Consider the following 15325-nt stretch of genomic DNA (forward strand, 5'->3'; position numbering starts at 1 on the left):
TGGGGAACTCTGCTGCTTGCTGCGCCTGTGAAACAGCTGACAGGCAGCGATAAGCTTAGGCAGTGCAGGACGGAGCAGTTTCAGCGCGATCTCCATGAGCAGGTCTTCTCTCCCCTCACTTCAGAGACAGACAGCGGCAGTGCTATGTGGGGCAGGAGGAGAGCAGCTGATTACTAAATCAGCCAGCAGAGGGGCTGGGCATTGAAGAGGCAGATGGCAGGTACAGCTGAAGGGGGATAAGTGAAGAAAAGGGGGGGGGACTACAGGAAGTACAGCACAGGCCAGAGGAATAACTTAAATCTCCCAGAAGCTCAGCTTCCCCTCTTCACTCCTCTGTCCTCTCTGCATGTTGCCCCGCCCCCAGGTCTCCTGCTGCTCCTCCGTTCTTCCCCTGCTTCCTCTAACTGAGGCTGAGCTAGAGAGGCCATCAGAAGTTATCCAGCTGTGCCTCTCTCCCCTGTATCCCCAGGTATGCCTCTTTCTCCAATATACCCATATGTGCCTCTTTCCCTATATCCCCATGTCTGCCTCTGCCCCTACCCACCCCATGTGTGCCTCTTTTCCTATATCCCCATATGTGCCTCTTTCCCTATATCCCCATGTCTGCCTCTTTTCCTATATCCCCATGTGTGCGCCTCTTTCCCTATATCCTCATGTGCATCTGCTCCTCACCTCATGTGAACATCTTTCTCTGCCCCTCCCCTTCTATGCCTCAGTCCCTTTCCCATCAGTGCCTCTGCTCACTTTCCTATATACAGTACAGTCTATATATATTTGACATGTTCCCTATCCATGTCTCTGTCCCCTCTATCTGTGTCTCTGATACTCCTCCCATGCCTCTGCTCACTATCCATTGAGAACCTCTGCCCCCCCCCCTGTGTACCTCCATACCATTCCCCATCTGTTTCTCTGCTACCTCCCCATGCGTGCCTATGCCTACTCTCCCCCTCCATGGCTGGCGGCTGCCATTGGAAGAGGCGCAGACCAACAGAAGCAAGACCATGAACAGCGCATCATAGTCTGAAACATGGCAGGTAAGTATAATTTTCTATTAATAATAATTGTATACTTCTATTTTGTGTGTGTATGTGTGTATGGGTATACCTGTGTGTATATATATATATATATATATATATATGTGTGTGTATTTTATGTAATGTGTGTGTATATACAGTATATACACACACATATAAATGAATTGCAGCAATTTGAAGTTCGGTGCGGTATTACTTGCAGGACGTGGGGAGGGTAATGCCGCTTTCAGACATGTGACCTAGGAATTTGCCGGGTCACATACACATCTGTATGTGTGCTTGTGTGTCACTGTGTGTGTATATATGTGTGACTCTATATATGTATGTATGTATACAGGTGTCTGGCTATATGTATATATGTGAGTGAGTGAGTGAGTGAGTGTATGTATGTATGTATGCCGGTGTGTATGTGTTTAGGTGTGTGATTTTATATATGTATCAATGTCTAGGTATTCCCTTCATAAGAAGCTTTGCAGCAGCTGCCAGCCATTAGTCCATATGGAGTATATAAATATATATATATATATATATATATATATTGTACATGTATATTCGGCACTCTCATGTAGAGCTGTGTAGATGTTTCGTTGCCTTCCTGCAAAGCATATAGAAATCCAATATCTCAGCAGAGTCAAGGCGGCACTCGAAGTCTTATTCAAACGAAGTTTATTGTGCTCCACATTTCAGGGGACGAACCCCTTTCGTCAGGAGATGAAAGGGGTTCATCCCCTGAAACGTAGAGAACAATAAGCTTTGTTTGAATAAGACTTTGAGTGCCACCTTGTCTCTGCTGAGATATTGGATTTCTCTCTCTCTCTCCTGATATATATATATATATATATATATATAATACGCACACATAGTTACATGCGCGGGTGGGGGTGGGGGGTGCCAAGCTAATGCCTTGCCCCGGGTGACGTAAATCCTAGTTTCGGCCCTGAGGAAAGAACGACAGCCTAGAGGCCATTGCATTTGTTGATTGGTCGCTCCGCATCATTACAACCTGTAGGTGGTTTTCTCTACAAGGGTCAGTGGCCTTGGTTTTCTAACTGGGTGTTTAGTGTATTGGTTAGGGAGTTGAGGACCTATGAGCTTGGCCCTGCAAGAATTTTGTTGTCATCTGCTAGTAGGCCTTGGCTCTGTTGGCTGACTGTTTCTTTCAATGATATGTGCAAATAAAAAGGCCACATCTGGTATCTATGTGTTTATTTTTAGATAATTGTTAGTTTAAGTATAACTACATTATGAGTAATCTGTCATTTGCCACTAAGGTGTTTATTATAGGAAAACTGACATCTAAAGAAATACTCTAAACATGCTCAGGGAAAAAGAGAAAATTGTAAGCTTATCTCTTCTTTTAATGAGTACTAAGATAGTGACAATGTAGTATTATGATGATGATGATAATTATTATTATTGTATTTATTTATTAATAATTATTATTCCTATGTTTCTAACCTAATTAACTGAATAAATATTTAATTTGTTCATTATGTGGAACAACCAGAACATGTATAGGCAGGTTGATTTATTAGTCTTTATGGTACTTTTTTGCATTTGCATGCCTCTTTCCTCTCCCGCTTCCTCTTCCTCTGCACGCATAAGGAAGCAAGGGTCATATCTATAGGCCTAATTCAGACCTGGACACTGCTACAACAGCGGTAGCATACTGAAACCCAGTGAGGTGTGCGCACACGCAGCAGCCGCACTGTGCGTGCGCATACGGTGAAGGCATCTCACTTGTGCGGTCGCCTCTGTCTGATTGACAGGCAGAGGCGGTCGTGGGGCATGTTGGCTGTGTTGTGGTGGCATTTTTGAGGCGCAATCCAGACAATGCAGCCGCGTCCAGACTGTTTGTAGGGCGGGCCGCGGCGACTGCTTGGCGTCACACGCAGCCGCTACGGCCCAAAACATGGCGGGTAGCCTAGCTGGTGCAGGGGGCGGGCAGGATCCGGCATGCGGGGTGGACTAGCCCTGTGCTGGGAGCCCCCTCGCATGTCAGAGATTTTGATCGTAGATGTGCGTTTTTTCGCACATATACGATCAGGTCTGAATTAGGCCCTATATGCAGACAAAGGCTGTGATTTTTTTGTTTGTTCTAGTAAAGGTTAAATGGAAGTATTGATGCCCGGATGATTAACAGTTAATAATCCCTTTATTGGAGAGAGAGTTAACAACAATATAAAGAAATAAATTGAAAGTCACAGTTCTAATCATGGAAAATGAAACTCCAACAAATACATATCCCGCTGATATAAAGAGGAAAATAAGTATTAAAAAAAAAACACTTGAGAGTTACAATACAAATTATTCTAAGTGTTGATAGCATTTCCTATTAAATTAAATATGTGTCATTTTTACATAAAACAAAATTAAAAAGAGGAATACTAAGAGACATTAAGTAGTGTTATCGCTCAAGGCAGTCAGTGAAGAGCACCAGAGAGACAGGGCAGCATCTTCAGAGTGACTGTTAGTGTTGGAACCTATTATAAAAGAGCACTATAACAAAAAATCATGGATGCCAATATAATAATATGAAACAAAGCAGCCCCTTGGTGTCTCCAATAGCACTGTTAATAGTGTGTTAACAATTTTATGAAATAAATTGTTCATAGTATTAGTTTGGCTTGGCTTGGCTGCCACAGCTACACACAGACACAGTCTCACTGGTGTACCTTGGGGTGACAATCGTGAGTCCAAAGTTGGATGAATTGACTGCTCTTGAATCTTCCCATAACAAGGGACAACAGCCAGGCCCACATAAGACCATGTAAGAATTGTTTTTAATCAACTCTGTAGTTTTAACAAAATGTTCCAAAAATTGGACAGATATTGATTGATGTATTATATTGGGTGCACTTTGGCATGAGGGCCTCATTCTAGAAAACTCATCCATGGACTGCCTTGAGAAGAGAATACAATTATTATGACAAATGGTTCACTGAGCCACTAAAACATTCTTAATATACTAAGCGCTTCCCAGGACTAACCACTATAGAAGCTTTTCTGGTCCTAATTAGGACTTATTTGAAATACGCTAACAGCTTGTACTTTAACCAAGCGGGACCCCCAGTCCGTACTGTGAATTACCACATCATCCAAGCAAACAGATCCTTTTTTACCTCCAGGTCAGGCACTCTTTCAGTTCTAACTACTATGTCTCTGTTCCCAGCAAGAGGGTCCTCACTGGACTCCCCATCTGTCACTTCCCCAGCCAAACTAGCAAAAGGTGAAGGGTCAGAAAGTTCTGAGGACACATGTACAGCCATAAAATCACCGGTATTATCAACTGGCTCTTTACTTCTCACATCTGTTGCTAAATGTTATTCCCATAGTTTCCAAAAATGATGAAAATCCCTCCCTATTATGGCCTCATGCACCAAGGTGGTCCAGTCCTACTTTAACAATTGCTGACCCACAACAAGTTTCTATATTCACTTCAGCAGTGACATAATGTTGGGTATCCCCATGTATGCAAGTTACCCCAATAGGTATTTGCTGGACCTTTAAGGGGTTCACTAACCCAGTTTTCACGAGGGTAACTAAACTTCCTGAATCCAGCAAGGCATCTACCCAGTTACCCTCTAAGAACACGTCACACGTTTGTTTTTCCAGCTCAGGTGAAGGTACCACAGTACAGGTTAACCTAGCAAACAAAGACATTCTGCGACATTCAAAGGCAGCATCACATTGCATGGGTTCTTGCATGACTGGGCAATTGGCAATAACATGACCTGGGATACCACACCTAAAACATTTAACCACACGATTATCAACCCGTTTGGACGGCATAGACCTCTCTAGCCCCATTGGTCTGTCTCCAGGGCCAGTATTTACAGTTTCTCCAGTCTTGCTTTCTCTTAACCGCCCAGCAACGTTTTCCCATGGAACAGTCTTACCAGTCTTTACTGAAAGGCACTGTCGAGGATCTATGGGTTTCTGGGTGGTCATCAGTAGTTCCTCTGCCGCCAGATACCTCTCTACCATGTCCACTAACTGCAGGACCATGGGCAAAGATCTCAAATAGCGGTCCATGACGACTCTTTCAACCATCTGGGGACCAGTTAATGTCTCTGGCTGTAACCATTTTTTTTGTTAGGTGAATAAGGTCGTGCATCTGAGAGCGAAGAGGCTTCTCCATGGCATACACCCAACGGTGCACCCGTTGGGCCCGTACTGACAGCGTGACTCCCAGGCGGGTCAGGATCTCAGGTTTTAGTTTTTCATAGTCCCGTACTTCGGCAGGGCTTAAATCAAAGTACGCTTTTTGGGGCTCACCTGAAAGAAAAGGTGCTAGCAGACTGGCCCACTGTGCTTTAGGCCAATTCTCACGCTCGGCAGTCCTTTCAAGCGCCGTGAGATATACCTCCACATCATCAGCCTCCGTCATTTTCTGCAAGAAGTGACTGGCCCATATAGAACTAGGGCTGGTTGGAGCACTGACGGCGTTATCTCCAATCTGGGCTGCAAGGCTCTGCACCACTTCTGTTAAGGCCTCTCTATCTGACGCTGTTGCCTGTAAAGTTAATCAAGAGCCACCTGCTGTTGTCTGGTGGCCTCCTGCTGAGCCGCCGTAGCTTGCAGCAAGGCCTTAAGAAGTTCCTCCATGTCAACAGGTTTTTCGGGCGGCTTTGTAGCTGCTTTCACCCAGGACATATATTGAACCTTCAGGGGTGAGTCTCAGCAACTTCACACTGGGCTGTATCTGCATAAACCACAATTTTCTGCAGGCCTCATAAAGCTGCTGCTTTCACTTATGCGCAGAACGGAGTGCTTGCATTCTCCACCAAGTTGTAACACTGTAGGGGAACAGGGTGCCGTCTCCTGGGGTAGACAGCATTGTGCAGCAGCTGAGAAAGCATACAAGTCCAGGTTTGTGGTGCAACTGGCTGCAACCAGTTTTATTAAGCAGAAAATAAAATAAACATCAAAAGAAAATACCTTGCCTGTCCGGCACTAACTATACACAAGGCGTTCCTGACTGTCACTAAACAAAACACAGAGTTTTCCAGTAAATATTGTATGGCTCACTTGTATAAGGAAGCATGTTTCTCCCACAGAGGTTCTGCAGTCTCTCCCCGGCAGTCTGCACACACTGATCAGGCTAGCAACCCTATAACACTCTTACACAGCTGAAAGCCCTGATTAGCCCTCTGTGAGGCCAAAGACCCAAACTGGGCCCAATGTCTGGAACTTGCCCTTTCTCTCTTGCTCGGGGCCCTTATCCAGCTTTTCCAACAGACCGAAAACTGCTAACAAAAAACAAAACATTTTCCTGGAAGTTTTTATTTTTCTAAAACATGTAAGACAAGAACCTGGGACAAACATACCTGCCCTCAAACACTATTCCAGTGTTTTTGTCACTATATATATATATATATAAAGACAATTGGCGCTATAATTGTGTAATTAACGAGAATAAATAAACTAAAATCTGAACAAAGTCAATAAGTCATATATGTACATAGGAAAATTTGTGTAGAGGATGGCCAAGCTCCTTGTCTGGATCCACATCGACTACTCCATTATTAATTAAAACAAAGGACAAGGGCAATAATGTGCCAATGTGTATTTAATAGAACTTATAGGTGAACCCGTACCATATGTCTCAAGCTGTATGCCGTGGCAACCTGAGGTCTCAGGTTGGTGGTCCAGGATCAACTGAAACTATTTATTGTCAATGTAAAAAGATAAAACTATTGCTTCCGGCTGTCCCTCACCACATAACTGAATTTAAGGATCACATTTAAACATAATTTACTTAATTTGATATTTTTTTTCTACATTTCTTAATGAGAAAATTTTGGCCTACAGGTGCCATGAAAAAATTCTGATACTCTAGGGTACCATGATTCAAAAATGTTGGGAACCACTGGCCTATGCAATGAGTTAGCTTGAGAGAAAACAGTTCAGCACATGCAGGTCAATGTAGTACTTGTAGTGCACTGGTTTAAGCAGTCTATGTAATGAATTAGCTTGAGAAAAACACAGTTCACCATAATGTAGTACTTGTAGTACACAAGCTACAGCAAAAGACTATGCCATCTTAAATTAGCATCAACAGATCTCACTAAGGGGGAGATGTACTAAGTAGTGAAAAGAGTGGAGAAGTGAGCCAGTGGAGAAGTTGTACATGGCAACCAATAAGCATTGAAGTAACATTTATCATTTGCAAACTGTAAATTATACAGAGCAGATGATTGGTTGCCATGGGTAACTTCTCTACTGGCTCATTTCTCCACTCTCATCACTGCTTATGACATCTCCCCCTAAATGGCAAATATAAAAAACAGGAGAGACCTTCCCCTATGTATATATAGTTTAAAAATGGGCAACAGTCCCAACGGGAGCCTACCCCCTAAATATCTTATGAGAAAAAAAAACAGTGAGTCACCTGGAGGATAACAGGGGAGCCTATCTCCTTTTTAACTCCCAAGCTAGCAGACGGGGCTCCGAGGGACACATGTGGCGGCCTAACCCCTATTTAACTTTAACATCAAGGGGCACCAGAGTCAAAGGGGAGCTTACCCTCTTTTACTTTAGAGGCAATAGGGTACCAGAAAAGAAGAGGAGCCTACCCCCTTTTACTTTGTTTCCAACAAGCAGAGTGCCTAGCAGAAGGCTAACAGAGGCAGAGTAGGCAGCTGGAGGCTATACTGGGACCACTGTGTCTCACAGACTGCTGCGGTTCCTTTGCCACCTACAACTCCCCCGGTGTTCCACACTGCCCGAGATGCAGAGTACCACACCGGGTTGTGCTGCTTGTCCAGGGTCCTGTAGTCGCAGTCGGAGTCTACACTTCTCCCTCCGGTCAATGTTGTACTCTGGCAGGGGTCCTTATGGGTCCTTACTCCAGGTAGTCGGGGTGTCTTCTACCATACCTGCACTTTCCCTCTCTGCCTGATGCTGCTCCTCCGCTTCTCCTCCTCAGGAAGGGGGTCTTCCGCACAGTACTGGTCCTCTGGCTGCCCCTCCAGTTCAGTGCTGCTGAGCTCCTCTCTAATAGCTTTTCCCAGTTCCCCCTGCGCAGTCAGGCAGTTCTCTTCCTCACAAGTCCTCCACTCCAGGGCTGTGCAAGCGGTTATGTCTATTTCCTAGTGGGCTAAGGGACATTTGACCCATGTGACAAGCAAGAGAAGGGGAGGAGCAAGTTCGGCAAAGGGTCTAGAAATGGACCCTCGCAGGCTCGCTTCACTCACCACGCTGATTACTAAAGGTAATAGTTGGTGGCGTGGATACTGAAAGTAGTATCCTGCCATCCTTGCTCCGTCCCCTGACGTCACAGGTCCCTTAGCCCACTAGGATTTAGCATCTACCCTGTGCAAGCTGGTGCTGCACTTGTGCAGCTCTCTCACTCTCCAGATGCTATCCTGCCCATGAAAACAGCTCAGTTCAATGGCTCCGTCCCTTGATCTCGGTGCTTACTATTCCTTCGGGTGGCTACCAGGGAAGGCAGCTCCATGGCACTCTGGTTCCCAGCTCTAGTAAGTGGCTCGACACAGCAGTCTAGACATGCTCTCCCTCTCCAGGGATCAGACGCTGTCCCCGCTGCCGGCTCTCTTATTTATGGGTCCCGCATCACTTCAGGCCCTTCTCTCCTCCTCCTGCCCTATTGGTCACTGGTTCCTCGTGCCCCAGAAATAGACCATCCCCTGGCCACTTTGCCCTGTGACCCAGGGATGCAAAAAACTGCCAGGGATTTTACCAAGTCAGGGCTGTTGCTGGCCAGAGGGAAAACTTCACTTCTGTGGCGCCAAACTTCATGTCAGACAAGCTGACAGGGTCACTCAGAGTTCAGCTTTAACCTTATCAGGGCTACGCAGGCTGTATTTTATGGTGTAGTATGTTATGCCGGTGCTTGGGATCCCGGCGCCCAGCATACCGGCACCGGGATCCCGACCACCGGCATGCAGGCAGCAGGGGGAGCGCAAAAGGGCCCCTTGTGGGCACAGCTATTTATTCTCCCTCCATGGATGTCATGGACATCCTAAGTGGGAGAATAGTTGTCGGTATACCGGCTGTCGGGATTCCGGCGTCGGTATGGTGAGCGCCAGGATCCCGACAGGCGGCATATCAAATGCCTCCCGTATTTTATATTAAAAAATAAATAAATGGGGGTCCCCTCTCTAATATATTGGAGCACTACAATATTATTACCAATTTTAAAGATCTAGTTTTAGCTGCTTCTTATAAAAAGGTATTCAAAAGGGCACTATTAGACTCATCCCTGCCATGGCATCTGGGACCACGGTTCTGCTCAGGCTCCTACCGCCAGCACCTGAAAATGCTTGCTGCTGTGTATGTATCGTACCGCTTCCCATCCCTCCTGTCTGGTGTCAGTTGTCCCCCACTGGTCATAGACCTAGTACAGATCCAGTACGGTAGCCTGGCAGAGGGTTGAACTTGGAGATGCTAGGTTTCCCTTGACAGACGAAGAACGGGGCTATGTTTTGCATATCCCTGCAGGTCACAAGATGAAACGGTCCTCTTGAGGCAAATGATTTATTTGCAATAGTTCTAAAGAGAACTCTTCCCTATTGCTAGGGAAAACAGCATACAGCAAGATGTTCACAGCAGAAGGAAAATGGCATATTACACTTTTCTTAGGGCTGCAGCCCTTCTTTTATCCTACTCCAATACACAATACCACAGGGGGTAAGCCAACAACCAATCATTGTTTACTCATGTGCTGTGCATGCCTTGGCCACATGCACAGCTACCATTGTCTTCTATGGACAGTGGAGAGTGGTCACTCTCCTTTGATCTTTCCATCCTGGAGGGTCGGTATCCACCCTGGTGACATTCAGTCTGGGCTGGGGGAAGTTTTCCCACCTAAACTTACTTCCAGGAATCTGCCCGGGACCTAGCTCACCATCAGCAGCCTAAATTCGGGCTCCAGAGATGGGCAGCCTAGATCCCCGGTTAGGGTTTCCTGCTCACCATTCAGTTTGTTGGGAAGCTGAGCTGTTCCTCTCTCTCTCTCTCTCTCTCTCTCTCTCTCTCTCTCTCTCTCTCTCTCTCTCTCTCTCTCCTCATGGTACTTCCATGTGTGAGGCTAGAGGGGAAGGCATTCCATTTTTGGGGAAAAGAACTGGGGGAATCCAACAGCTTGCACAGTAATGGCTTCCCCCCTCCTGGGACACACAACCAAGTAAGTGCATTTCACTTTAAAATACATCTAAATACACTTTGTACATTGGGCCTAATTCAGACTTGATCGTAGCAGCAAAGTTGTTAGTAGATGGGCAAAACCATGTGCACTGCAGGGGGGGGGGGGGGGGGGCAGATATAACATTTGCAGAGAGAGTTAGATTTGGGTTGGTTAGTTTGTTTCTGTGCAGGGTAAGTACTGGCTGCTTTATTTTTATACTGCAATTTAGATTTCAGTTTTAACACACCCCACCCAAATCTAACTCTCTCTGCACATGTTATATCTGCCACCCCCCTGCAGTGCACATGGTTTTGCCCATCTGCTAACAGGTTTGTTGCTACGATCAGGTCTGAACTAGGCCCATTGTTTCTTAAATATACTCTGAGCGCTCCACATACTCAGGCACTGCAGTGCCTCATCATACAATATATATATATATATATATATATATATATATATATACATAGATTGTTTTTAAATACATTGTCATTTTGCTTTTACTGTGCCCATGGCACAGCTTTGGGCTCACTTAGTCCTGCAGCTCTCTCAGTGCTGGAGGTATGGGGGGCTGGCTTCCCATGTCCTCCAGCCTGCCTGCAAACCACTGGCCACTGGGGTCCAGGGAGCAGGCTCTCCCTGTCTACCCAGTGCAGCACTTATTTGTTGGCCTCACCGCAGCGTGTGGTGCACACCCCTCCAGAAGCTTGGCAGCCCGGGATGCTTGTCCCTGCTGTCGTGGCTCTGTGTCTTTCTGGAGTACTGAGGCACTCCAGGACCCCAGGGTCCAGTGCCCTACACACACCTCTGCCACATAGGGAGCTGCTAGCCTGGTCCCCCATAAGTGTCGCACCCCCCTGCAGCCCAACCTGCCGCGGCTTGCCACCTCCATAGTGCTGAGGCGGCGGGAGCGGAGCTCTCAGCCCCCAGCGGTGGCGCATACACAGCGCTGCTGCAGGAGCTGATTCCTGGATGCAGTGGCTCCCTCCCTTCTGTCGCAGGCGCCCGGACCCCGGCAGTCAGCACTGAGCGCTGCAGTGGGAACAGGGCTCCCGGCTGCAGAGGCTCCTATTGCACTGTCCACCGCACTGTCCTACCCGGCACAGCAAAATGGGAGCCAGCAGTCCTGGGCTCCCAGCCGCCTCACCGGGCAGCCACAGCAACCCATACCGGTGGTTTACACACACTGCCGTGGCTGCTGGAGAGGTCCGGGACTGCGGCGTTGCAAATACAATACATTTTAAAACACACAGCGCCAAGCACCCATATCATTTAAAGATGGCCCCTAGAACCCAGGTCCATTTTGAAAGTGGCGCCAAGCGCCTATTGTCTCATGAAATGGTGCCGGGTTAACCCCTTCAGCGCCATGGCCGCCATTGTCCACGTGGCAGGGGGGTCTCCGTCCACACTCTTCCCCCCCAATTCAAGCAGGAAAACCAGCGGATCATGTCTCAACAATTTGGCTCCTGGTCCAACAGCCTTTTGGGGTGATGGGGACCTGGTGGGGTTAGGCTCCGTCCTAGACAGTCCATCCATATTGCGGTGGGCCTTTCTTCATGGGTATACAATGTTCAAATATTCCACATGAAGTCCAAGTTCAAGACTCCACCACAAAAGTCTGTCAGATTTCCCCAAGGTAGGTTGCAGCCACCTAACAGGTGGGTGGTAAGTCCCCACTGTGGGGGGCCAGTCACACAGAGTAAAAACTGGTCCAATGCACACACAATTGTCACCCCACGTGTCCCAATTGTGGCATGCCCCACCTCCCACCATAGCAGTAAAAAGGCCACAGGGTGCTACTGCCCATATGGCTCCTCCTGGCTCAGTACTGCTCCCAGTCCATGCAGTGGCACAGTAGTTCATACCACAACGCCCTGTCAAGAATGTGCATCATCAGCACTGAAGCAGGTACCAGAGCATCTTTCAATGACTGAAATGCCAACTCACAAGCGGGTGCAAAGTCCACTGACTTTGGAATGCCCTTCCTAGTCATCTCTGTAAGGGGATTCACTACAGAACTAAAGTCAGTGACAATGTGTCCGTAGGGCCTTACAGGTTCTAAAGTCAGTACCTGTCTGTGTGATGTGGGTCTGGGACAGCCTCTAGTTTGGGCTTACCCTTGTCTCCTCCGACATGGTGCCCCAGGCACTGCACCTTTGTCATTCCTATCTGGCATCTCTCTATACTGTCAGACCTGTCCTCCAATCCTCCACTGTCGACCTATGACTCTGGAAACCTACCCTTTCACCTAGGTCTGCTCTTACCTCCTTGTCCGTAATCTGTGCCACAGTGATGACGGCATGGCACCAGCCTTACAGTTGGTCTGGGCATCATCTGACTTTGCAGACCAGGGTAAGCTCTGTGACAGGCACTTCAGGGTACGGTCTATCTCTGGGTTACTGTCCAAAGGGGTTTTGCTGGCAACCAACACCAGTTGCGCAGGAAAGTTCCCTGGGGGGATCAGTTGAACAAGTTCCTTATCTGGTCTATCCATTTCCAGTTTTCTGGCTACCCTGTACCTTAACCCTTCCTGCTAGGTCAAACTTCCCGCCCCAACCCAGTCAAGGCACTGCCAGCTTGGCACCTCTTGGCTTCCAGGGATGGGTCAGAGAGTTGAACCTCCCTAAACTCCTGCCTGTGGCCCTCAATCTCTCCTAAATTGGGACACTCTACAGGGTAATCTAGGAGGGGACTACTAGAGTCAGTCTGGTAGGGGTAAGTCATGGAAAGGTCAGTGTGATTTCTCATACTCACCGCTGGAGTTGGCAAGCCACTTGGGTCAGGAACATCATGGGGCACCCCCATAGGATCAAACGAGCTGGAACCAACATCCTCTGCATTGCTATGGGTTGTAGTCATACCAGAGGCAAAAGGCATGCTGGGTCGATGTGCTGATCTAGCCGCTGTAATCTTTTCCTTTGGGCTGGTCGATGCTGTGGCTGGCTGTGCTGGCAGTTGTCTAGCAGCTGTAATCTTTTCCTCTGGACTGGGCTGTGCTGGAGTACCTGATATCAACGGTGGTTGTGGAACCTGACTCTAGGGAATGGCGCCAGCAAAAATTATGATGATCCCAACTCCAAGATCATTTCCTAGGACCACATCAGTTGGGAGACCATCCATGATGGCAAGTTCTCACAACTCTGGTCCAGCTCCCCAGTCCATGTAGACTCTTGCCTTGGGAACCTCTTTCTCCGTTCCATCTGCCATGACGACCTTGGCAGCGCGACCTTGCAACATTGCAGCAGGATCAATAAGGTGGGGGCTCACTACAGTGATTGAGGCCCCAGAGTCTTTTATGCCTTCCCCTGCAGTGGTCCCATGTGGACTTGCTGCAAGTGCCTCCACATATTGGTTAGGGGCTGTTTGGCCATGCAGGTGACTCTCTTTGCAGAGTGCACCTGTCTCTTGCCCCACTCCATCGGACTGACTGGTGGGGAAACAGTCTCTGTAGGCTCATCTCCACTCGTTAAACAAGCAAGCCAGGCTCCAGCACTGGGATTTGGGACGTGAGTCTGGGGTGCTTGAGGTGCAGAACAGTTCATCCTCAGATATCCAATTTTCCCGCAGCCGTAGCACTTCTTCTTGTTATGCACACCAGTGCCTGCAGGAAAGTACTGGTGTCAGGACTGTTATGCACTCCAGTGCCTGCAGGAATGTACTGGTGTTTGAACTGTTATGCAAAACAAATGGACTCACAGACAGACTAGGGAATATGACATAACGTACACAGAAGGTGGTAGGGTAACAAAACACACACAACGTGAACAGAGAAGCCCAGAGGCTAAGGAACTGGGTATCTCCCTTGTATTAGAACTGCTCAGATGTGAAAAGCAAGATGTTGTGTTTTAATACATAGAAAACCCGAAATGCTGTTGCTAAGGGCAACAGCAAAACCCTAAAGGGTTACCAACGGGTGTGGCAGTAAACTCCTTGGTCAGAGATGGAATGATAGACACAAGGAGATTCTCCACAATCCTAATTCTCACTTGCAGTGCACAGGTTCGGTTTACTGCCACTAAACTGACCCCTGACACCTAGCACAGTGAGACAGGATTAGACAGGCAAGTCTTAGAATACAGCCGCAAACTTGCTAAGTTCACAGAGTAGTAACAGAACTCCAGCAAGCTAAACGACTGACTCCAGTCTTACTGCTAGGTCTGGATTGGCAGAGTGTAATATCAAATCCCCAGGCCTATTTGCAGTAAGCAACAAACAAATACAAAGCTACACAGTACTGGCTAACTTTCAGAAACTGACTAACCAACAAAGATTCAGCAGCATCTGCTTACCCTGAAAAGAGGCCTTATAAAGCAGGTGCTGTCCACGCCCCACTCAGACCTCACAGACTGTGAGCACAAAAACCAGCACCGGATCCCCTGCCATGCACAGAGCCTATAACCACTGCACAGCAAAAGACCCGAACCGGAGTATCAGCTGCGCTCAGGTTACTCCGCTAGCACTTGTCTCCCGGTTGCCATGACGACGTGGCAGCACAGGGCAGGAGACCCTAACACTTCTCCAGTCGTGGCGCAGATGGTCTCTGATCGCTTGCAGGGACCCTGCGGTGCGGTTGCAGGCCAAGAGCACCTGGGTTGGAAGACGCTTGTTTTTGGGGTGATGAGCTGTAGAGGAGTGTCCCCCTGGTGGGGTGCTGCTAAGACTCATGAATACAGTATAATAAAAATAGGATTTTAATTACCTACCGGTAAATCCTTTTCTCGTAGTCCGTAGAGGATGCTGAGGTCCATTTTAGTACCATGGGGATGTACCAAAGCTCCCAGTACGGGCGGGAAAATGCTAATGTTCCTGTAGAACTGACTGACCAAACTGAAGGTCGTCAGCAGCCAAGGTGTCAAACCTGTAAAACTTAGCAAACGTGTTTGCCCCTGACCAAGTAGCTGCTCAGCAAATTTGCAACACCGAGACACCCCGGGTAGCTGCCCAGGAAGAACCCACTTTCCTTGTAGAGTGGGCCTTTACCAAACTGGGTAACGGCAATCCTGCCGTAAGCATGCTGAATGGTATCTCTGATCCAGCGTGCAAAAGTCTGCTTAGAAGCAGAACCCCCAATCTTGTTGGGGTCATAGAGGACAAACAAAGATTCTGTTTTCCTTATCTGAGCCGTTCTTGGAACATAAGTCCT

The sequence above is a fragment of the Pseudophryne corroboree genome, chromosome 8, assembly GCF_028390025.1.
Source record: "Pseudophryne corroboree isolate aPseCor3 chromosome 8, aPseCor3.hap2, whole genome shotgun sequence".
Lineage (NCBI taxonomy): Eukaryota > Metazoa > Chordata > Amphibia > Anura > Myobatrachidae > Pseudophryne > Pseudophryne corroboree.